The following is a 25,384-nucleotide window of genomic DNA, read 5'->3' on the forward strand; positions in this document are numbered from 1 at the left end:
GCACCCTTGTATCAAATGTCGCCCTCACTTTCGAACAGAATGACGGGAAATGCCGGTCGTGACGTGTGTGGGAGGGCGTTCGAACCGCGCTGTAGTTATGCTTATTCAGGTCAGTTTTCTTGCGAAATAAAGCACTCGGAGTCGCAGTTCGTGGTGCACTGTATAGCTTTATTTATCAAGTGTATGACAGTAATATGTCATGTAAAATAGTGGTGTATTGTTAGTGTAGGAAACGCCGTTACATGGTGACCTCTCACAAGAGGGCGTCCATAATTATCGTTATTTTACATGTCGTGACGTAACTCTGATTAAATATCGAAAGCTTTACTTTTCATTCGTATGTCAGCTGTGTGCATGATCCTTGCTTCTTTGTTGTTTAGATGATGGTACAAGATGGCAACAGCTGTGGCTGACTTTTGCATATTTAGACAATTACAAATTCATCCGAAGTTAGGGGTCGTCCGAAGTTACAGCACCCCGCGTTAACCAACACGGATTTCTCTGTCATTGCTATGTGCCACAGAAAGCATGGGACAGACACTGAGACAAAGGTCTAAAGTCTAAATATCACATGTACAAGTGTACAAGTGGAAGCGATAGCTACCTTGTACTTTGTAGAAACAATTGAAATTGTATACACATCCTGATCATAAACCAAGTACTGCCCTTCATATGTCAAAAATATAATTCTACGTGTACAGGATTGCGGCCTTGCTATACATGTATATCATATCATCTAGTGCTGATAGTTGTTGATATTAATACCATCAGGACCGATCTGAACTTGATCTGAATTTGCGTAATCCAAGACATAAAGTGTCAGGTGTTACGGCCTGGAGTAAGTTTGAGTTCTACAGTAAAAGACATATTTATCTCAGAGATCAGTCATGGTCGAACAGGTCCATCCAACCTCATTATTTCACTTTCCTGTCTTGTCTAGCTCGCTCTTTGATGTGGTCGTCATGAAAGCCTTGCCAGCAAGGTTTTCATTGACGGAAATTAATTTTTCAACTGCAAAGGATTCCGTCAGCGTCGTCATATTTCTTCATAGTTGAAAGACAAGGACAAGATCGCTGATTATGTCAATATGTGAAAAATCCTCAGTCTACAAAACTGGCTCTTATCGGGCCGTTGGCCTAGATCACCCAGCGGGTGACTTTATCTACCGACTTGTGACAGGAAAAATACAAGGTGATGCTAAAACATGGGCGATGAAACAGATAGAGCAATGGTCATTAGCAGTTAGAGCATTCACATGGTGAACTCCTCCATAGCTATGCTGAAGTTACAAATATGGCCCTGGAAGGTTCAAGGACAAAGGGCACATGTGGTAACAGGAATACTACCACTGCTAACTGCAATGTTGTACATGTGCTGGTCATGCCCTGTTTGTCACTCCCTGGGACGCCCTTGACTCTGCCAAGCTGTTATCAAACAGTTTCGATTTTGTCCCTCTGCTAATCCTTAGCCTCGTTTCTGCCGTTGTAATTTGAGCAGCCATGAATATCAGACCACATCTAATCCGTGTATCATATATACAGGTTGCAGGAACTTGTGCTTAGTTATGGAGATGATATACATATCTAGCACCATCATAGCTACCTCTAGCTCTATTTCCTTATTTTGTTTTCACGAGATTGTTGGATATTCTTAATCTATTCCTGAATACTTGCCAGCAGTAGACTTCTACAATGTACAGTATATGCCATCCAGTGCTTCAATAGGGAACGACAGGAGGTTTCTGGCAGTATATAATTTATACTCCTAGGTTTTCTGCTTGAGAAAATATGTTTTACAAAGACACAAGCTCCAATGTTTTCTCCATCTTGCTCCTCTTTCAACCCCTTTCTCCACGCTGACCCCAGGAACTCTTCCCACCCCAGTAATCCTGAATGGGTCATTGGAGCCCCTTGTAACCTGGATGGGTTGAAATCAGCATGGGAAATCTTGTATCCTTCCTGGACGTTTCGTTTATGTCTCACCTACATCTTCCATTAGTAACCCTAAACTCAATTTATGGCAATCTTAGTTGAGGAAAATGAATCAGTCGGGCGGTTCCCATGTTCATCTGGTCGCTTGGGTTGGTGTGTATGGACAGCAGATGTCTCACGTATGCAGCAACATCAAAGCAGTCTCAGGAAACTGCCGGGAATGTTAGACCGGCAACGGCAAGAATAGGGAGTCATGTAGCAGCAGACCCCGCCGCATTGTTACCTTTGTGTCCGCTGCATTCAGCAGCCCAGCAGCGGCTTGCCATTTATTGGCAAATCCCTGTATTTGTTTTGTGCGGACCCTGGGCAGCGTATGGCAGGCGGCACAGATTCATGCCCCCAGGCAATGGCTTCTCCACCCGGGGAGGCTGGGACCCAGATTATTACTGTATACAGAGATTGAGCATGGCTTTATAATGGATACTGGAGCACTCTCATGAGTTTTCGGACTCCTTTCTGGGGCTTAATCAAAATGGCAGCATGAAGCAGCCAGACTGTGCAAACATGACCCCCTCTCCACTCCATCCCTGGGAGGTAGAGATTTCGGTGGATCAGCAACTAAAAAGGACCAGCTTTATGCAAAACATATCAGCCTCTTAAAGTGTGATATTTCCACCTTTCGCTGCTTCAGCTTTCACGTCAAGGAAGAAAGCTGCAGTGCACGTATTATATCCATAGCAACTGCATCCAGTCTTGCTTCAAGTTAAGCTTAAAGACACATATGACTGGCATAGCCTCTTGAAGTGTGATCGTGATACTTCTACCATTTGCTGCTGCAGCTTTCACGTCAAGGAAGAATGCTGCAGTGCACTTATTGTATCCATAGCAACTGCATCCAGTCTTGCTTCAGGTTAAAGAAACGTGACTGGCACAGCCGGCCACTTGAAGTGCGATATTTCTACCATTTGGTGCTTCAAATTTCACGTCATGCTTCAAATTTCACGTCAAGGAGGAAAGCTGTGGTGCACGTATCGTATCCATAGTAACCACATCCATACTAGTCCTGCTTCAACAGTTTTAAAGAAAGATTGTTGGCACAGTGACTACAAAGGCTTGCCCACAAAAGAACTTGCAATAGTGAACAAAATGGCTTGCGCACAAAAGAACTTGCAATAGTGAACAAAATGGCTGCCCGAGTCCTTTAGAGTAAAGAGACACATGCCTAAACAGTTGGTCTTAATTATTTCTCTAGAGAATCAGACAACTGTTCAGACCACAATAGAGTAGCAGTTAGCAGTACTGACGAGAGGTGAAAGGCCCCTACACTGTGGAGTCTGCCAAAGAAAAGGTACTAGACTTCGGAATTACAGGCTTTGATAAGGAAGATCTGGGAATAAACTTTGCCCCCTTGCATGGATATCAGTTGCAGACAGGATGGAGACTTGTGTTTATGGGAGGGACTAGCCATGCCCTTCCATACTGCCAAAGGTGATTCAACATATTTGGCCGATGATTTTCCCAGTCTGCGGATGCATCAATCAGAGCATCTTACAAGCAAGAAAGATGCAAGGAACCGTACATTTTTTTCATCCTATTGCTCTGGGTCTCGTAGTACAGACAGAATAACAGGAACAACTAGGATGCCACCATTCCCAGAAGTACTACACATTCTAGACATATCTGGGTGCCAGCGGATGCCTTGTGTATATCTGAGACCAGCTGTTTTACTTTGCTAGACACACAGAGCACACTGGGTAATAGGCCAACGTCCGTCTCTGACATCATATCTTGTCAGCGGCTCAGCGAGGATGTTCGAACAACCTTGGCAGAAGGCAGATAAGCTGAGTTGTCAGGAAACAACATATTAAACATGTATATACCAATCAAGGATTTCAACCTTTGGCATACTAGATGTGTATCACCACTTACTTTGCTGAATCATGGAGTAGAACAGAGCCAAAGTGGAAATTTAATCTTCAGAGTCTAGCTACCAGAAATCTTCAATAAGGTGTAAGTTGTAAACATTGAATCAATGGGACAAATTAAACATGGATGTACCAATTAAGGATTTCAACCTTTGGCATGCTCTGTGTATATCACCACTTACTTTGCTGAATCATGGAGTAGAACAGAGCCAAAGTGGAAATTTTACCTTCAGTAAAAAGACTTCAGGAATGACTTGTGAGGAAACAACATATTAAACATGGATGTATCACCACTTACTTTGCTGAATCATGGAGTAAAATAGAACGGAAGTGGAAATTTTACCTTCAGACAGAGTAGAACGACAAGAAATATTCAATAAATAAGTACGTGTATCATACTGTATGTTGTAAACATTGAATCAATGGGACAAATTAAACATGGATGTACCAATTAATTTAAGGATTTCAACCTTTGGCATACTCTGTGTATCACCACTTACTTTCCCGAATCATGGAGTAGAATAGAGCCAAAGTGGACATTTTACCTTCAGAAAGAGTAGAACGACCAGAAATTTTCAATGAATAAGTAAGTGTATGTTGTAAACATCGAATCAATAGGACATAATCTACCTGAACTAAAATTAGCAAAGGGATAAATTTCCCATAAATTTCTATCATTTGTTGGCTTGTTGGCCATCTGACAGGATAAAACCACACGACAAATGGCCCAACAAACCCAAGGACCTTTCCCTACCCCTCCCCCCATGTGATGGATCTAGCAGCTGGCCTGAGATGGGAGAATGATAAAGAAACTGTCAACATGGTTTACTTTTCCTCCCACTTGAAAATACTGCAGGGATTCCAAAGAGGCTCCGGCATTCTGGTTGCCATGGAGGGGACACTGCACAAGACATACGCCGACTGTTTTCTCTGCGCTTTTTCCATCCCAGACTCAGAACACAAAAGCGTCCCGACAAAAGTAAATGATTTACACAGTAAAAGTTTTCTTGGCACAAGGCAACGGAGTCAGGAGTCTGTAAACAAAATTCGGAATTTTTTTTCCACCTTGAGCTCGTCAGTAATGATAGTAAGATCACTCTCGAGAGTTCAAGGACTTGGAGTTGAAGGAGGGTTTGCCCCCCAAACTTGCACTTCAAGTGGAGGACCTCTGTCAACACAGACCAAGTGGTTTTGTTGTTTGTCCTGGTTTCTGAGCACGCAACAGTCATGCTGATGGTCTGACTGGGAGACAGCCCAGAAGATCATTTGATGAGAAGGCTGACAACAAATTCACAGGGGAATGCTAACATTAAATGGGTGTTACCATGAATTACAGGTAAGGTTACAGCCTCAACAACCTGACAGTGCTCATCATCTGTATCTGAGAGTATAAAGCACATGATGTGAATATAGGGCCTCAACTTCAGCCTTATCATGACAGAGGAATACAATATTTATTTACACAGATGGAAATTATGCAATCATATTGAATCCTTTCTGCCAAATAGTCAAATTATTGATGAAAATGATGCTACTGCTTGATGGATTGATACCCATTCACTGATGGTAAAATAATGCTCTAACTTGGCAGTTTTTTATGCATCTATCAAACAGACACCATCAAACAGGAGCAGATCTGTAAAGCGTAACTCATGAATAAACATCATGCAATAAATTTAATCCACCATTAATTTCAGTTGTATTGTCTTATGCTAAGCAAACCATGCACTAATGTGCAGAAGGGACGTGTATTCTGGGCACACCCCGTGGGACTCATGAATTACCATAAATACATTAGCACCCATCTGAGGAACCCCAGCAGAGTCAACAAGCACATCAGGGGACAGCATCTTAGCACACTGCCTGAGCAGTAGTTTAGGCTTCAGCTCATCTTCGACATGTTTTAAAAGTTTAAGGCATTTTTAATGTGCTCTTTTTTGTACTGGTTGTCTGGTATCTTTTATTACATACTGGACACTACCTAGATGAATTAGATACTGTATTGCTGCCATCAAAGAGATCTGCTTGGAGATAAATCTTGCTTCTTTAGCACTGCTGGTCATTACTACAGATGGGTCTAGCACCATCAAAAGTGTGAATTTGCAAATAGATGAGAAAGTGAGGGGAGGATTAGAGCACCCCAGTGCTAAGGAGGGGTTGGGAGTGTGAAGTGGACCATCAATCTCACTAGCCTTTCTTTGGTCCTATCTAGCGAGAAATCTGATTAGATTTTCAATTTGATTTGCTCTTTTGTGCACATCAAGTGAAGGAGCCAAAGAGCATGTGTCAACAACCTCCTGCAACTTTCTTTTGGGACCATTTGAACGATTACGACAACCTTTCTGTTTGGACCTAGGCTATAGCAACAATTCTCTGACATGGGGGTATTCAATACACAAAATATATGATTTCCTTTTCCTTATCTATCTCTTTATGTGATGATAATAAACAATTATCATATTAGTGATTATCATGCTTTGGCTTCTAGTACTGAGTTTACCAAATCCTTGCCAAATTTCTTCATGATTCTACATAACAATGTTGTTTCACAGTACAAACATATGTTTCATGTATTGAAATGTAAGCCAAATAGAATTATCAGGCTCCATTCAGGGCAAAATTAAATTAAGGTCAGTGCAGAAATTATCCTAAGTAGAAAATCCACACGACATTGAATACCTACAACACAATGCATTTGGCAAAGAATTTTTCCTTCCCTTGGGTTCACGTTGCAGGAAGTAGCATCTGTTAGAAGTGGGAACCTGCAAAGCCCAGAAGTAGTGGCCTTTCCTGCTTTACTGAGGACCTACCTCAGTGTTTAGAACACATAGGATATCCCGCTGGATGTACAGGCTTGAAGGCAAAAGCTGGCGGGCATCATTTGCCACCACCTTCCAAAAATTTACTGTAAATACAGCCTTGTATTTTGTTGTCAGATAGTCTGAAGTTATAATTTCTTCCTTAGCACGAATGCTAGAACTTTTGGGCTCAGACTAAATATGCCAGGTTATTCAAAGAAGAAGTCGAACATCATAATAGCTAAGTAGTAGAAGTAGAAGTTTCCCAGACTGTTGTTACCTGTCTCCTGTTGATACTTGATTGTAAAAGCAATTAGCCTTCGGGCATGATTTTGCGAATAAAGTTTCTTACTATTAATCATACTGTGATTTATCAGAAGAATTCTGCCAATAAAAACTGCTGACCCTTGACAGCCATGTCCTTCCTTCATGTGGTTTGGCCCACATTGCAGGGTTTGCATCGCACACAAACCAGCAGTTGGCCCTTCCTGGCAAATAGGACGACCCTATAGACGAACACCCCGCATCCAGAACATCTGCTGCTGTACTTTTCGTTTGCTCGCGAACACAAGTTCAAAGCTTCGGCTACTAATTGGATCAAGGATTCTCCAACATGTGTCTTGTTTGGACTTGTGTAAGATGAAGGTGTTGCTTGGTAAATGACACAAAGGTGCAAACATTCATGAATGCAACGAGACCCTGGGATTTAATGTTTTAAATATAAAAAATAATCAAGGACATTGAAAAATAAGTTGTTTTGAAAGTTTAAGCGAACTATAATCCCTTGCATTTCTTCCTTAAATTGCTAAAATAAATCTTATCTATTAAGCAATTTAACAGAATGTTACATAAAAATAATCAAGGATTTTGAAAAATATGTTGCTTTCAAAGTCTAATTGAACTATAATCCTTCAATGTCAACATCAGATTGCTAAAAACAATTCTTTCCTATTAAACAATTTAACAGAATGTTACATGGAAGCAATAGACACCACCTGAGTGACACAAGATTTAACTCTCAAAATATCTTGAGTTTTCTGAACAAACAATCCTGTCCCCACCAAGGACCAAATGTCTTCCACAAGGTTATTGGGGATAGAAACTTAATGCAAAGGTGGGGACAGAAGTCCACCACGGATATTTGCTAGCCTTTCTGGGATTAAACCGATCTTGGGGAGATATTTTCTTGATTTATAGGAGTTTAGAGGGGAAAGTTGGGCTGGTGACTAAAGAAACACAGGTGGAAAGGAGTACAAGTTGCTCTGACCTCTTTACTTATCCCAACCAGGCTGAGGAACTTTGGTGTCAGGGTTCACATCTTTAGCGAGGTTAAGGGGATTTGGGCAAGGATACCAGATCGACCTTTGAAGGAGATGGGGACAAAGGTGGCGGCTTTATCTTGAATAAGTTACTCTTACATTATCACAGTCATATCCAAAAGCATGCATAATCTTATGCCAGTCAACTATTGAGATAAATCATCGTGGTACACATCTGACTTCCTTGTGGTTAAGAAGCCAGATGTATACAACAATCAATTTTAATAATTGATTAACTACTTATCAACTCATTTATTCATCCCACAGGAGTTGAAAATTTTGGTGTGATTCAAGTTAGCAACATCAGCAGCTCTTCGCTCCTATTGTTGTGAAGGATTCTTGGCTAAGAAGACTCACGGAAATTGATCGCAAGATAAAGCAAATAGAAGAGGTGCAGTTGGTTGTTGTGGTTGAGGAAGAGAGAGAAAAGCTTGAGATGCAACAACAAATACAAGTATAGTCAGTACACTGAGATGCAGGATATTGGAAGTAGATGGCCACGTTGCTGACAACCAACCACCAAAAGAAGAAGAATGTGCAGGTGTCTAAAGATCCTGTAAGGTGACAGGCTTAGGTGTTACATGATGCTGGATTGAGGCACATCGGACAAGCCATTACTACCCCACAGGTGATTCAAGTTGACAAGATATATGCCTGGAGATCTGATTTATGATCTTCCCAACACGTGCCAAATATTAGAGGGAGGGAACATATTAAACATTATCTCCCAAAAAATCTGGTCACCTGGTCTAATTTCATCAGTCCGTAACACCAAGTGACAGGCAAGATCAAGGGTGAATATCATCAATGTTGAAGACGCTTCATTATATTAGTTGAGATTGGAGGCATGATGCCGCGCCACTGCAGGACAGGACTAAACAGGATTTAAGCTATGACAGATGATAGGGCTGATTATAACCAGACAGGGACTGAGATGTTGAAGGAGAAATTAAGCAAGGCAGACAGGTTCGTTTGTTTACCCCTGTTGTCTAGGAGGGGGGATTCTTTGGCGCTCATGCTCTTGACCTTGGAGATAGCAAATACGCCTGAAGACAGCAGGAGACCATCTCATTAATGTCCTTAAAGTAAGATGTAATAATGTATTATATTACAAGCTTCTTATGTGCATTTTTTGTGCAACTAACCTCTACCCTTGCCTAATATTTACCAGAACCAAAACAAGAAAAGAATAAAGGGAGAGAGGGGGAGCCCGAAATGGTGTATTTGTTGAGGGGCAGCAAATCTGGGGACTTTGAAACGTGAGTGAAATGGCCAATTATCTGAAACCCTCTCTTGTCAAAGTGAGAGAAAACAGTTGCTGAAATCACCTTTGACAGGAGACCACTGCTAGTGGTTGGTTTTTGGAGCCCACCACCTCAGATACATCCCAGTATATATACCTTCGATATTACCCAAGATATTGGCTAATTGACACTGCTGACATCTATGGAATTTCATAGCTTTGTAATAAAAGGAAAGAATGCAGAATGATGTAATGTAGACGTCTGATTAAAACGAAGGCGCCAGTTAAGTTTATTTTAATGTCAGTGGTTGTGAAAACACGATGGGACACAAAATCTTACAATCCACTTGGTTTAAACAGTCAACTTCAACTTAAAGGCAACCATGGATATAAATGTCAGCTCTGATTAAGTTGCTTTGAAGACTTGCCAACACAAATAGTAATATAAGTTTTCATCTGTCCACACTTCGTAATACAAAAGTTTTAAGAAATGACATTTCAATAATCGAGTCACCATAATGCCTGTGTCGATGAAGGTTAGATATCCAGGTAATAAGATAGACAAGAAAACTGTCACTCAAGCAACTGGGTAGTCAGACATTTCAAGTAGCATCCACTACTTTCTGTCAGTGACTGAAGAAAAGTCACTGACGAAAAGTGGTAACGTCACTCACTGACAAAAAGGTAGCGGATACTACTTGAAACGCCTGACAGTTTTCAAACTCCATCCAGTCGATTGAGTAGCAGTTTTCTTGTGTATCAAAAACCTGCTTCCACTTTTTCTTGCCAGAAAAACAAACTGTCCTTCTTTCTGTGGCAATGAGGTTGTCTGCATCACCTGTCAGCGGCGCACCCCCTGCAAGCATAAACAGACAGACCCCTGCCCCTCCCACCAGGCAGGTAAGGACAGATCGTAAACTGGGGGTTGATGACAGGATGCCAGTTTACATTTCTTCCTAAACTCCCAGCATGGGCTGAAAACCGGTTTAGTCTACTAAGCCTAGTATGCAGTACTTTTTCAATATTATAGTGTGGGGCTGTAGTATAGCTTGTTTTGTAAGGACAGATCGTAAACTGGGAGTTGATGACAGGACGCAACAGTTTACATTTCTTCCTAAACTTTGAGCTCAGGCTGAAAACCGGTTTAGTCTACTAAGCCTTTTAAATACACTACAGCATGCAGTACTTCTTCAAATTATGCATTAATTTATTATTGTGGTGGACTGTAGTATAGCTTGTTTTGTAAGGACTGATCGTAAACTGAGTGTTGATGACAGAATGCCAGTTTACATTTCTTCCTAAACTCCCAGCACGGGCTGAAAACCAGTTTAGTCTAGTGGATTAAGTACACTATGTACAGCATGCGGTAACTTTTTCAATGCATTAATTAATTATAGTGGTGGGCTGTAGCTTGTTTTGTCTCTGGTTGTTGGAGAATGTGGGTAAACAGAACGGCCTTCCCAGGATGCCTTGCCAGCGGCCCACCCATGGCTAAACCAAAACACCCAGAGAGTTTGAAGAAAGCCAGGACAACTCGGCTGCTAACAATTGTCATTTATAGCATTGTACAGGGCTGGGCCCTCGATCAAAACGAACATAATACCTCCATTTTCCCTTGTAGACAGATGCTTTGTTTTATGTGACAACGTGGCTTATCTGATATCATACTTTTACTAGCATGTGACAAGCTGGTTAAAAGGTCGAAATTTCGATTCTATATTTACAACCTTTCAGCATACCTGGAAAGTGTATGCCGAAGGACTGAGGAAAGAAGATAACAGGCTGCACAAGTTATCTTTTAATCTGGCTAAACATTTTAACTAGGACACAAAAAGCTGCTTACAGAGAGTCGGTGAGTCATCTTGGCTTTGTTATTGTCAAAAGTAAATGGAGTATTCGACCCACCTCTCTTAAATCACCTCACTTAAATCATTAAAACATCTAGGACGATATCAGATTTTATAAGAAATTTAGAAACAGAAGAATTATATACCACTGTCTGCTGGATTCAGATTTCATGGATATAGCCAGGTGTGGGTGGCCAGGCAAGCCTTTACAGTTTCACAACACAAATTTAACTTTCAATTCCTTGAAATCCTCCCCCTTGAAAAAACAGCTGCCGAAAATCACAGGTTGACAGAATCCAACTTCTAATCCAAACAATCCTAACTGCCATGACTGGAACAACACCAACAAGTTTTGACACCCAAAACACCTCAACCTGCAGCCCTCTGATGGGGGCCATTCTCCGAGCTGAGACACACATCCCTTGAGATCGCCGCATCAACCAATTGCCTTGAATAGGGAGTCTCGCATGCATACCACAGCCTCAAACTAATGAGCTTCAACGAAGCATGTTTATACCAAACTCTGGGTACTGCAAACATGGAGGAATTCATCGCATTTCATCCATGTTGCACACCTGTAAAGCAAGTGTGCTAGCCGTTGGGTGAAATTCTTAGACGGGCACTTTCTCCTTGTTACCTGGATACAGCTCTGCTAACAAAAGCATGTGCAGGGTTGGACAAGTCCCATTGCCCACTTGCCCAAGGCAAGTAAAAGTACTGTTCGGGCAAGTAAATATCCCCCTGGACTTGCCCGATTGGGCAAGTATATTTTTTGGATGCAAAGTATAGCCCCTACCGTATTTCGACCAAGTTTCAAACAATTTTGATAAATAAAGCATCCAACATTATAAACTCAATTATAATAAAATAGTTTCCTTCCTGCTAGTACAATGCATAGAAATGCATCACATTTTGGGCAAGTGAAAAGTTGGTTCGGGCAAGTGGAAATGACCAGGTACTTGCCCGATACGGCAAGTGGATTTTTGAAAACTTGTCCAACCCTGATGTGGCATCCTCCATGCCTTGCTTGCACACAAGATTGCCAACGGTTTGTGACCAGATGTTGCAATCCTAGAGGTGTGACAATCCTGTCCTGCATTGTCCTGCAAGCAGGTTCACTTACCAAGGAAGGCAACTGCCATGACACCATGTAATGGGCCCAGGTGTTGCCGTTTCCTCCACTTGCAACACAAACAGGTGTCTGAGGCAAGGAATGCTGTGTGGTTATTTTCTGAGAGCTCTAAATTCTCTCCTCCACAACTTCTGAAGAGAAGTTCATATCCTGTCCTCTTGCACATACAAACACAAGAAGTATGGGGTAGTGGCACACCATCACAATCGTCAATCTATTGTGTGCTGACAGGGAATGGTACACATTGTACACACCTGTCTATAGAAAAGGGACATACAAAAGACCAGGCACATAGAGTCAAACACAAGTGTAGTAAAGTAATCTTGTCATTGTACTCAAACTTTTCAAAGTTTAATGAGAGCCATGCACGTGTACACTTTTGTCTGGCTCTGAGCTTGAGAAAAAACTGTTTTAATAGTTAAGCAGTAATTTTAAGAGTTGTCTTTGCTAAAATATTGGTATAAAGTGAAGCAATTCAACAACAGAAGTTACAACTATTATTCTTGGCTTCCACACAGACCACAGACGTCAGGACAGGGCCACCTGGTAAAACAACTGTCATCGGCAGGTAAAAAGTTCAGACAGACATTATGACATGTTTGACTCTGTGTCAGTGCCATGGGAGTGAGGGAAGGGTTATCTGTGGGTCAGTCTGACAGTGCTGGGTACTGCCTGTCATCGGGGCGGCTGTAATGGCAGGGTGATGAGGACAGTGGTAGAGATATATAAATACCTGGCGGCCACTGTGTCAGGCGGGCAGGTGGAAGCTTTTCATTCGGGGCATCAGTCCATTTTGTTTACTCTTCTTCTAGACTGAGTGTGTCTTTTACTCTTTGGGAGGCATTGTAGTTTTTTTCTTTTCTTAAACATGGTCGTTATGATCCGCAGGCCAATTCAAAGTCATTGCTTGGGTACACGAATAGGACTGAAAGTTTCAGTGACACAGCATCTTTTCACATGACTGTATGTCAGAAACATCATGATTGAAGCTTGACTGATATCTAGTTTTTTTTAATGGGTAAAGTGAGTGAATAAAAGAAAAAATTAATCAACGATGCCTAGAGCAAGGTTTCTGCGTCACAACTGTTTTCCAGCCTCACATGGAATTTCCATCTATCCTTCTACACAAATTGAAAAGTACAGTATATCAAGGCCTGCACATTTTATGAATGCTTTGCTTCAGGTTTTTGACATCCTTATCTTTTATGAACGACGAGCCACACTCCATATGGGAAGCCTTGCAGCAATTCTGGAGAGTGATGAAATATTCCCTTTCCTCTGTGTACACCTGCTTTTGAAGCTCCAATGTTATTCATTCGCCCGCAGCATGCAGCATATGCCACGTCCATCCATGTTTTCTTAACCTTAGTTCTGCGTGACGTTTTTGACATCTCTCCACACAAGTTACCGATAAAGGCAGCTCTGATATAACAGATCCTATACGGGACTTGGACTTGTCTTATCAGATTGACCCAAAGGCTGTCCCCAGGACTGGTGGCCAAGAAATTATCTGACAATTACAATTAGAAACCCATTACTCGTTATCACCCTGGCCTTGGCCGCCTTGCAATTCTTTCTGAAACCGATACAGATAAAGGTTTATGGCTGACCAAGTACAAACAGCTGTAAACTCCTCGCCTCTGATTTGTGGTTGAACTTCTAATTACTCAGCGATTAATCTGGCTGACAGCCGCACCTGAGGTGCCGAGGGGCACAGAAAGACTCACATGTTTCCATTTTGTTTCAGGAGAATTGTTGGCCTTGGCAATAACGGGAAGAATGCACGGAGGGGTGCTGGACCTTGATCAAGTGCTAACAGTATTACGCTGGTGGGGTGGTCGACATTCCGGCCAAAGACAGGTGCACACACGCCGAGTGTTGTGTTTTATCGGACGTTATAATGGGTTGATGTCAAGCAATGTTAATGTGATTACCCCACGCTTCTACCAGGATAAAGCCTGCTATTCAGTCCAGATCCCCTTATCTTCGTAGTACATCCATGGTCTTTTAGTACATTCATCTCAAGAAGGATAGGTTTACCTTGCTAAAATCCTGGTCTTTTATCCCCCATGTATCCACTTTATGGAATAATCAATCTTCAGAAACAAGGCCCAATCTTAGAAATGATTGTAGGTCACTTGCTTTTTTTTTCCAATCATGGTTTAAGTTAAATTTCATTGAGCAATAACTAGCATATTCAGATCATAACATATCAAAAACCGAAAGTTCTGCTGCAGTACCATAACAAGCTGCCAGGGGGGGGGGGCAAAATCTAATCATTTTGAGGTCTCATCAAGACCAAATATCAAGACAGTCCATGAAAGTCTTCTTGAGTTATCTTGTTTACAAACTCACAGACACACAAACATGGACGCTAATGAAAACAGAACTTTCTGGGCAAAGGTAGAAAAAATGATATACGAACCTACAGAAAGTACATTATTTAAAATGTTTGAGGACTATGTGGTACATAGCACGTAGTTACTCATACAGAAAGCAATATTATCCATTTGCCTGCCGACAGGCCAACCTTGCACTTTATCAAGTTGCATGGGAAGGGAAAGGAGGCTGCATAACATGTCAGTCAAGCCAGCGAAATGTTTACAAAAGCTTGTTGAGCTAACACTGCCACTTTTTAAGTCGGCACAAGTGCTGGCACTTCCCAGGCAAGAATCAGGAAGGTCTGGGGAAACGTCCCTCCGTTTCTCTGAGAACCACTTGTGATTTGTCAGTGATAGGGGATTTTTGGGTCAGATGGTCGTGTAAAAATTTATTTGTGTAAGACCAGTGTCCGACTTCTATTGCATTCACTTCATTCCAGGGAACTCGGGCAAATCGACGACTCTTTATTTGCCTCTCCTGCAAACGTCATCGGTAAATTCTCTGACGGAAATGAACATCTTTTCTTGGCAGAGTTGTTGCGGAAATAATGCAATGCTCCAGTGACGAAACACTGTCCTCCAGACAGCATTGAAGCCCTGCCAAGAGCAGATAGTTCTCTTCCTTGTGCTATGTTCGCAACACAGTCATTACCATACTAGGACGAATACGTTGAAGCCTTGTCACGACTTTTGAAAGTTATGGACGCAGTGTCGAGGTGTCAATGGTGACTTGGCCATAAATGTGAGGCGAAGCCTTGTCAACAGTAGCTGCACATAGTTAAGATACCTCCAGCTGGAACCTGGGCCAGGGATAGCAATGTTAGAAATGATTCCCACACTCTTTACTGAGGGCGTGGAGGGGGTTAGGAAAAACCTTCAGAAAAATGTTCCGAATCTTATGTAGCAAACCTTTACAAATCTCATTTGCACAAATATTCTATAGCACTTCTTTTATAGCCATAGCTACTGTTTGTAAATTGTATCAATCCCAGACTTGTGAAACAGACCCTATTTTATGGAGACAGGTACGTCGAATCCCCCTTCCCTTCACTTTGCACCCTCCTGCCAGGGCTCAACCCAAACATGACATGGCACTGACCCAAGGCTGCTACCTACTGCCTGCGAAATTCTGCAAGCACGTAACACGACGTGACTCTATTTCAGTCTCCAAGAAAAAAATAACACTCTACAACTTGGTAGTGGCTGTTTGTACAACAGGTAAACAAGCTTCTGGTAGCAGTCTTGAAAGGAAGATGTCTTCCAGCTCCAGGCAATCCAAACTAACGTGTGATGGATGGCTTGTGAGACAAGCTAATTACTCTACAAGACTGCTGCGCAGACTGTATTAGCACAGAGCAACATCTTTACAAATACCTGTGAGTGATTTATAAGAATAGTACATTGCTTTCCCACATAAAATGGCTAAATTTGACATAGCGCAATGGTTATCGGGGTCAGAGCGGGGTCAATTAGGGACTGTACGATATTTACCGGTGGGGGAGGGCTGGTGCGTAGGGGGGGGAGGGCCATGGAAAAAATTACTGTCATATGGGGGAGGGCCATGGAAAAAAAATCGGGGCTGGGGGGAGGGCCTTGGAAAATTTTCTTTACGAATCCGTCGTACGATCCTACGTTCCTAGCTTTGAAAATATACCATGCTTCTCAGAAAAGTGTCCCTCAAAATGCAGGAAATAATGTTCAGAGGGTCAACTTTTACACATTTTTCCCGAACTCTCGCGCCTTCGGCGCTCGACATAATCTTACGGCAAACACAATTGAGATGACGAACGGGAAAAATCAGGCTGGCTAGAACACTGATTATTGAAAAATAACAAAAAATTAATACTAAAGCATGTAGGTCTAAACCTTCTTAAACTTTTCAAAATCCCAAAAGTGTCCCGGGCCGTTGCCAAAGTCGGGTGCCGGGTGCGTACTTCATTTGAGATTTTCCCCCGACAAATCCGTGGACGACCCAGGAATATAGCGGGAAACCGGCACGGGGAGCTTGGAACGACATCGATCGTCCATAGCATGTTTAGATAAGAATATGGACGAGTGGAAATTAAGTTAAACTTCAATAAATGAACATATTTCCTCTGACTATCGTCGATATTGACACCAAGTTCCGGTAAAAGAAGAAGTCAAGTCAAGCACACGGTAAGAAAATGTTGGTCACAGGCAATGACGCCCGGCGCTTTATCATGCCGACAGGATCGTTCGCCAGCCTGTCGGTGCCGATCTCAGTGGAACCCCGGCCGTAAATTAAAAAAAAAACAACGCAGGTACATGTACAATATTGTAAGAGGGTTTATGAGTAGTAATATTTGATGGTCCGCAAGTTATAACGTTCTTGATCGTCGTAACATAACATATGATAGCGTAATAGTTGTACCTCGACTGATGGTCACTTCTAATGCACTTCCGGCTTGAGTTGAACTCAGAAATATTCAACAAAGATTATGCCCATGCCGTTACAAAGGCTTAGTTAACAGAAATTGTTATCCATGTTTCATTTCGTATCACACATCTTTTTGAATCTTGATAAATGCCACAGAAAATTACTTTGTAGTGCTGCCATGCACGACGTGAAAATGCCAGCTAGATGTACTTCTACCGGGCTGTTGCAAACTACAATGATAGGGGCGGAGTTATAAAATGTAGTCTTTAATGAAATCTTACCGCCCGGCCGGTGGGCGGGTCCAGTCTGTACGCGCCGACAGGCGTGGCGCCTGTGTTCGTGCCGTTGCCTTGGCAACGCATGAAGTACCCCAACTAGAGCGGTAAGCAACGTGCACGTACTGAAGTGTGATCGGCGTGAATAAGGGCGTAAATAAAATAAACTTTGAATCATGCTACGCCCGTTCTCTTGTTCACGCCGTGGCAGCGCTGAGGACAGCTTTCCAGAACCTGGGCCCCGAGAAGGAAGTATTTCTTTCCTCTGAGCAGACTGTAACGTTACATATAGGTTTTACGGAGTGCAAACTTATACATCTTTGAAATCTACATCCCTTTGATTTTGTGACAAAAACATAGATCGCATTACGAGAGATTATTTCAAACGCAGTCAGACATTTCACTCTCTCCTGTTCGGAATCCCAGTAGCTTTTTGTTGTTGTTTTAGTTTTGGTGTCAAATTTTAAATTCAGTAGCACTTCTACACCTAAATACTCCGCCCAGTTCTCCGCCTGTATGATTGTTGCTCCCCATGGGTCGATGGGCGGGCGCTATTAAAGAAGTGTTTGGCGCATTTCGTAAACAAAGCTACGTACTTGTGCATCAACATTCAACTACCCCGTTACCGATAAAACAAATATTGCATTTTTTTCACAAATCTTTATTGACCATTGCTTGATCACCAACACTCTCCGTGATCCAAAGCTGTACGTTTCGCCGCACTCGCCTTATCCTTCGATGCGGTGGTGACGTCTTGCAAATCAGCTGCGGCCAGCGGTGAAAACAAGCCCCAACACCAAACGTTTCCCGCTACATACTGTATCTAGTTATCATGCAATCACGTAGTACACGGGATAAATCTATTTTTAAACAGTTTTTTTTTTCTAGAACGAACTGTCGTTAAGACATACATTGTGTGGCACCGGCCGTGTGTAGAAGGGGTGCGTATTTTATTCAAGTTTTCCATTTTACGTTTCAGACGGCAATATTTGTCTCCCACCAGCCCCAAATCGGGGGTGCGTACTTTAATCGGGATGTGTACTTTATTCGGGAATTTACGGGTAATACCTGTAGGGGGAGGGCCATGGAAAAATTTTTGAGGTGGAGGGGGAGGGCCAAGGAAAAAATTTTGGGATTGGGGGGGAGGGCCATGGAAAAATTTTTTGACCGGACTTCCAGCGCACCAGCCCTCCCCCCCCGGTAAATATCGTACAGTCCCTTACACGATTTTAAGTCAGTAGAGACAAAATGTAATGCTTTGGGTCTAGACATACACATTCTAAGGATAGTCAACATTTCAGGACTTGTTGTAGGTCTAGTTTGTCAGAACTCTTATCTTGGAAAACAAGACTCTTGTGTCTTGTAATTTTTTGGATGTACTGAAAAACAATTAAGAAATGCTTCCACAGTTTCATGTATTACATTTTTCAAGTGCTCTGTCATTTTAGACAAGCCTGATCTTGGAATTAGATATGCAAAAACTGTTGTGCACATATGTTCAACATACAAGCTGCCATGTGCCCTGATCAAAGGTGTCTTACACCAAATGGTATACTGGTTGACCAATGCAGATATGAATCTCTGAAGCCAGATTGCTCCTCAATATGCAAATGTAGTAGCAAATGGAGAGGGCTCACAGCTTGGAAAACTGACGTGTAATGAGTTGTGAAAAGAAAAGCAACCTAGAGTCCCAAATATTCACAACATTTTATTAGCATCAGAGGGCAAGGATCTGTGCATGCAAAGACACTGATGCCTAACCTCTGATGTAAATGATAGAATGATAAGCTAGGCTGCTGTTATGAAGAGAACAGCCCCCTCAGCTGTCATTAGGCAGATATTATCAGTGCCATCATCTGGCCTTGCTCTCATCATAGCAGAAACACCCCAGCTTGTGCCAAGGCTGGCGGGGTCCTCCGGTTCCAACCCTGTGCACAACAAGTAATACCACTGCTGACGTTGTGTCTTAATTTGTCATAGCTGAGCCACGAGCTTGCATACGCTTCCAATAAAAGGCCCGCTTGCACAAAAATAAATATGACAGCATGAGCTGGGAGATGAATACAACCCAGGCTCTCAGCCGTAATCCCCAATAACAGCCAGCGAGGTCACGACCAAACGCTGAAATAACTTTAATACTTACAGCGTAACTTTATCTCTGTTACATTATGTGAAAATGGGCAAGAACGAGATCTTCGTAACGACATTCTGCATCAGAGACGTAATACAACCCTTGCCTGAAAAGAGGCTCCACCACCACCACTAAACTTGGCCGACTCTTTATTTATGTCGATGTCTCCGCTGTCTGGATTTAGACAGAACGCACATGCACTAGGGTCGCCGCCTCCTGTCCTGGGAAAGACAATTTTACATGTAGCACTGCTCGCTGGGTCAGGAAGGCACCCTGCCTGCTTACAGAGAAGATGGAACAGCACATAAATACACTTAGTTGACAAGAAGTAAGTCCTCTGTCAGTGGCGCCTAAGAGACGTCAGCTGTTTTCGTTTCACGGGCTGAAGTCTGGTGGGGAACACACACAGACAGGAAAAGGTGGGTGAAGGGATTTAAACAACCACAACCCAGAAGCGCTGCACCCTTTAAATATGACCTTGATGTTTTACTGTTACGGGCAGACAAAACCTATCTTATATCAGGAACTGACGCACTGTAACTTCAGGGAACATACCACGGAATGCAGGAAACTGGACAGTGGATGTTTATGTCGTTCGAAGGCAGGGCACTTCCTGGCTCTTATCAAACAGTTTCAATATTAATATGATCCATACTTGGACCTGAAGTGCCTATTGACCACAGGTACTTGTCGCTGAGTGGCTTACACTTCTTTATCATCATATGAGAGGGAAAGCAACACCTTTGTTTGGGGCTGTTAATGGTATAGCATTGTGAATTGGTCAAAGACTACTTTGATATGGAAATTCATGTAAAATTGAAAAGATATCATCAAGAGATAAAGAAGGAACAAATCCTCAATCCATTACACTTAATCCAACCAGATAGCATTCTGAGTGACCATGAAAAAAAAATTTCATCTGTGGTAGTCTGAAGAAATCTCCTCATACAATTATAAGTTGGTAATGCCACCCTGAAAGTTATTTATTTTGAGTTCTTCTTCCCCCAGTTTTGAAGCAGCCCTGCTGCTTATCTCTCTGGTGGCTCATTAGACTGGGCAGGCATAACTGTGAACTGGTGAGTTCCTTCTGCACTCTGTCAAGATTATCCCTCCTCAGTCATACTCATAGCAGCGGCTCAACCCGGCCTGTTCTTAAATGCTGAACACACACTTCACAAGCCCATGGTCAGGAAAACAGTCTGGCATCTATTGCACCTCACCTATCACTCACCTTGAGGATCAACCCTGGTTAAGGTGGGGATAGGGTTTCAGAACTTTTCCAAACAACCCCGGCTTCACCTGGAGTTAGCCACAAGACCCCATGCCCAGGAGAGGGGACCCTGTTTGGACTGGGGTGCCCCTGAACGTTTTGTTGTAACTTTACACAAACCGATTTCTGTCTGACATTCATTATCAGAAAAATTTGTCACACTGAGGAAAGGGGTAGCATTTCAAAACATGTTTGAAGATGTTTTTGCAGATGTCGGTGGATGACAGATGCGAATATAATGATATGGCCTGGTCAGGAACAGTTGGACCCTCTGCCCCCTCCATCTCTCTACCACTGACCTGTTCTTGACCCTCTTAATCTTCCATATTATCCCACTGATTTCGTTTAAAAATAGAAGATGCTTGATGCTAGAAAGTAGCACAGCATCTCTAAAAGCCCTTTTTCCTATAATGCTACGAAAAATTTGGTTCGTGGATGGACTAGCCAGAAATCTGTCCGTATTAATGTAAACTTCACCCAGCTCTCAATTTAGCGAGTAAACAAGGCTCGTTTCAGGCTACACATGATTGAAGAGCTCAAGGAATGATATTGATTCCTACTTCTTCTTTCCACTCCCTCCAGCTTCATATTTATCATCACCTAACCACGGTACAAGCAAGACCGTCATGCTACATATCTTCCAGCTCAATTCTGGCAGCATTAAATCAAGTTAATTTTCCACCTACATGTATGCTGCACTGAGAGCTTTCAACTTCAAGTAAGAAACAAAATAGTAACCGCACACCCGCTAAGAAAAAAAAAGGCATAATGATTTTCTGGTAGGCTGAGAGACCAGTGAAAATGTGCTTACACAGATAACAGTCATCCTGCCAAGTGATGTTATACAGAGTGACATTTCAATTTACACTGCCAGCTTCACAGATTAAATTCACTTTATGAACAAAAGACCTGCGAGGCAAAAAGACCATGTCTAATTCAATCAAATAGGCATGGAAATAATAGTCTTTACATTGTGTCACTTGACAAATATCATCATCATCACTCCTTTTTTCAAACCTCAGCATACTGTAGTTAAAAAAAAACAAAGTCAAACCCAATAAGTTAAAAATTCGTGTTTAGTAGTTAGACTAGTCTGAGTAGTCACATACTATATTGTTATCTGTTGTCCATCGTTTATTTTCATGTTATATGTACAGTACTTACAATCAGTCTACGGGCAAGAATTTGCAATAAACTTTCAATATTCCACTCTACCTTGGGTCTAGAGGGATGGAAGAGTCTTGCTATTAATTCTGGTATGCATAAACTTCACCATGGTTTACACAAAAGGCCTGCAGAAACTGGAAGACGAGAAATGAGCAGGAAATGAGGCAGCAACCTTGGATGGGTTTAAACAAACATATGCGTAAGATTTATCTACAAGGCAATATGTACAGGCTAGAGTGCGTCATTAGTTGGTGACGTTCAATGAAGTTCCTACAGGAGCAGAACAATGATGATGAACAGAAAAGTCTTCAGTCTGTCATGCCTCCTGCACCCATCCATCTTCCCAGCTGACATCAAGATAAATGGCTAAGCTGAATTGCCTGACAGCAACAGAGCCCAGAGGTGATTGTGGCTTTTGCTGTAAGAACTGGTCACCAAAAATTCTCCAACGCATTGTCTAGCCAATTGCCTATTTCTTTTTAAAATCTTAGATACATATGTGAATCAAAGAATTTTCATGACAAAGTCTACTGAGGTCGAGTTTGTAACATTATGTCTTAAACATACAGCCTGAGAAACACTTTAATTTAAGACCAGCCTCAAATTGTTTCAAAGACCTCTCCTTGAAGTGGCATTAAGACAAACAACAACTTTGTATGCCATGCGTTCCTTTTATTTATGGATGTAAAATACCAGTCTCACCACATAGCCAGCAGTCAGGGTCATCTGGAATACATGTACGTAAGTAAGCCAGCAGATTATCCATCGTTCAAAAGACTTTCTTCCAGTTGCTGCTTCTGTTTCAATGCTTAACCTCTCTCGGTGCTGTTTACCTACTCCAGTTTGTAAAAACTTTGCTTCGGCTTTAGTTATGGATCAAAGCGAGAGGGAAAAGCTTTATCCCATTGTTTGGTTAGCACTGGAAAACACTGTGATCGAATGTGCCCTCTTCTCTGCCAAGACACACCACAAGAACACTCAAGACATCACACTCTGTAACCGCTACCTCTTCAAGAAAAGAGAAAAGTGCGAAGCCAGATATAAGAAGGGCCCTTGTGGAAAAAGGTGAAGACCCTTGTAAACTGTTTGGCCCTTACACATGCTGACAGAGCTGGCCGTACTCTTTACACCTGGAGAAGTTTCATAATTGAGAAGGTTTTGTGTGCAACTCTTCACTTGGCACGGATGGCTTGTGTGAACAAGGGCATACAATACAACTGTTGGTGTACAAAAGGGTGTATTCTTAGTCCAAAGTGTACTGAAAAATAACCGTTACATGTTGAGCCTCCATGGTGTAATGACAGTTAGTTCCATGTTACCAACATGTCAAAGGCTTACATAGCTTATACAATGATTGCCATTTTGAGCTGATTAATACATCAACTGGTTTCACATCAATTCAAAATTTGTTCTACCTAACAGGCTCAGATGAAGCTTTCATTGGAGCAAAGGTGCCTCTTCAAATTTGATTCTACTTATCCACTGCACATATGGGTCAGTGGGCACCAATGCTGAGCTCCCAACCCTCACAGCCTTCCCTTCAGTCTTTCATTGGGAGGCTAGGATTCCTGAACACAAAGACACCATTGCCATGGATTGCCAAGAAATCTAGAATACAATCCTCTCTATAGGGTACTAAGGGCTATTTCCTGTACATCCCTACAGGTTTTCTCTGAGAGCCTGTTCTTTGTGCCACAACAAAAACAGGCATGAGGACTCATCACTCAGGAGCTGTTTTAGATTTGTCAGAACATTTACTGGATAATTCCTCTACTCATCTCCTGCTATCTGTGTCATCTAAGAACAATAAATAAGACTTGCTTTATGGACACCCTGGGAATTGCTTCATCACCTCATAATTGCTCCCAGTTCCCCTCTGAGTTGGGAGAAAATTGGAGAAACCACTGGGTTTGTTTCTGTTCAAGTGTGACAAAACAGCGCACATCCTGAATGGTATCTTATCTCCTTCCTGTGCCACCCAAGTCTCTTACCTGTCTATTGTCTCCTGCCAGGCAGGGCTTTAAACAAGTATACGAATTAAAACATCCTGAAGGATAGTGCCTAATCGAGTGTTTGAAATGGGGTGGAAGTGATCCTGCGGATTCCTGTCATTATTACATTCTGAAAAGCCATTTCTGAGTCAGCAGTAAAAAACCTAAATCCTCTATGCAGTTTATACGCTTGTACACTTTTGCCTGAAGTTTGGACAAGTAGGTCATAGGTGGATTAAAACTATTGTTTGAAAGACAGTGGATGGCTTGTACCTATACCTTACAGGATTTAAAGTCTTTAGTCTTTGTACAAATATATTTGGCCGGAAAGGGTAGGGTTTTGTCTCAGGCCACCAGACAACCCACTTAGCTGATTTAATCTATGGTAGAGGAAATGTATACAAGATGCGTTGCATCCTTTTCCTAGTGTGGGTTACTTGCTGTGGTGTGGGAAAGGTTCCCAGACTGACTTTCCTGGTTTACAGATGACTCAGGTCAAGATAAGGGCCCTGTTCCAAATCCCATTTTCCCATTTATCACAGGAAAACCTGCCATTTGCTTGGGGTTGGCCATCACAAGTAAAGCCCTGATCAGAGCATCTGGCAGCAGTGGGGGCTTCTTCCCTCTGGAACAGCTACAAAACAAGCAATTGCTCGTGCAACCAGAGGCTATTTGGAGAGCAGTTGCCAGGGAAACATCACCAAGCACCGCATTACTTGAAATTTCATTCTCCCAGCGAGGCTCACATCTAATTGTGCGATTTATCTATCACGGGAGAGACAATGAGGTCTAAAGATCAGAAAGCCCACATGTTGTGTCGTCTAGAAGTTGAGTCTCCTCAACTTGTTAGTAGATATCTGAGAGGTCCTTGGTCGCAGTTTCAGCTCATCATCGCTCCCCTCCTGGCAACAATTAAACCTGCCTCTGAGCATGGAGCTTCAGACTGGCTGCACCAGCTCCTCCCGGGACTTGAACCTGGGACCAGTGGGACCTGAACCATGGACCTTTTGTCTACATGTGCATGCATGCCTTGCTTGAAGTGCATCTGCTCGGCAGGACTAGCTTCAACATAGGCTAGTCTTTCTGCAGCCCCCGAGATGATGTTTTTCTGGCGCGGATCTTATTTTCAGAGAAAATGTCCCGTATATGGAGCATCTCTGTGGGAGCCATTAACACTCCCCCTACCAGACAAGTGGGAACATTGTGTTATTAGCTCTCTCCACACCTGCCCTGGCCTGTGGCTTACTACTCTCCGAGCAGAGGTTTGGGTTTTGGCACATTTTTTGGCTTTTTTTATCCGGCTTTCTGTTTTCCGCACGTATATCTATTTAGTCAAGTAAATCATATTTACTGGTATCTTTTTGGGTTGGTGTAAAAAGAGGGCAGTGCAAAAAACAAAGCCAGATACCAAAGCCTAAAATCGCGACAAAAATAAGCCAAAACCCAAACATCTGCTTGGAGAGTAGTGGCTTACCACCTTCTCCCTTTACAAGTAGCTGGAAGAGTCATTGCCCTGTGATTATAACAGTATGTTTGCCCCTGTCCAGCTTATAACATGCAATGAATCTTATAAGCT

At 42.4% G+C, this 25,384-nt stretch overlaps 1 protein-coding gene across 4 annotated transcripts in view; it reads right to left on the bottom strand.

The window, feature by feature from the left end:
• Positions 1 to 25,384, bottom strand: part of LOC109472227 (kin of IRRE-like protein 3) — a 68,847-nt gene that overhangs the window by 37,082 nt on the left and 6,381 nt on the right. The window lies entirely within an intron of this gene.

The sequence above is a fragment of the Branchiostoma belcheri genome, unplaced genomic scaffold (genome assembly GCF_001625305.1).
Source record: "Branchiostoma belcheri isolate BF01 breed outbred unplaced genomic scaffold, Haploidv18h27 scaffold27, whole genome shotgun sequence".
In the NCBI taxonomy this organism is placed as follows: Eukaryota; Metazoa; Chordata; class Leptocardii; order Amphioxiformes; family Branchiostomatidae; genus Branchiostoma; species Branchiostoma belcheri.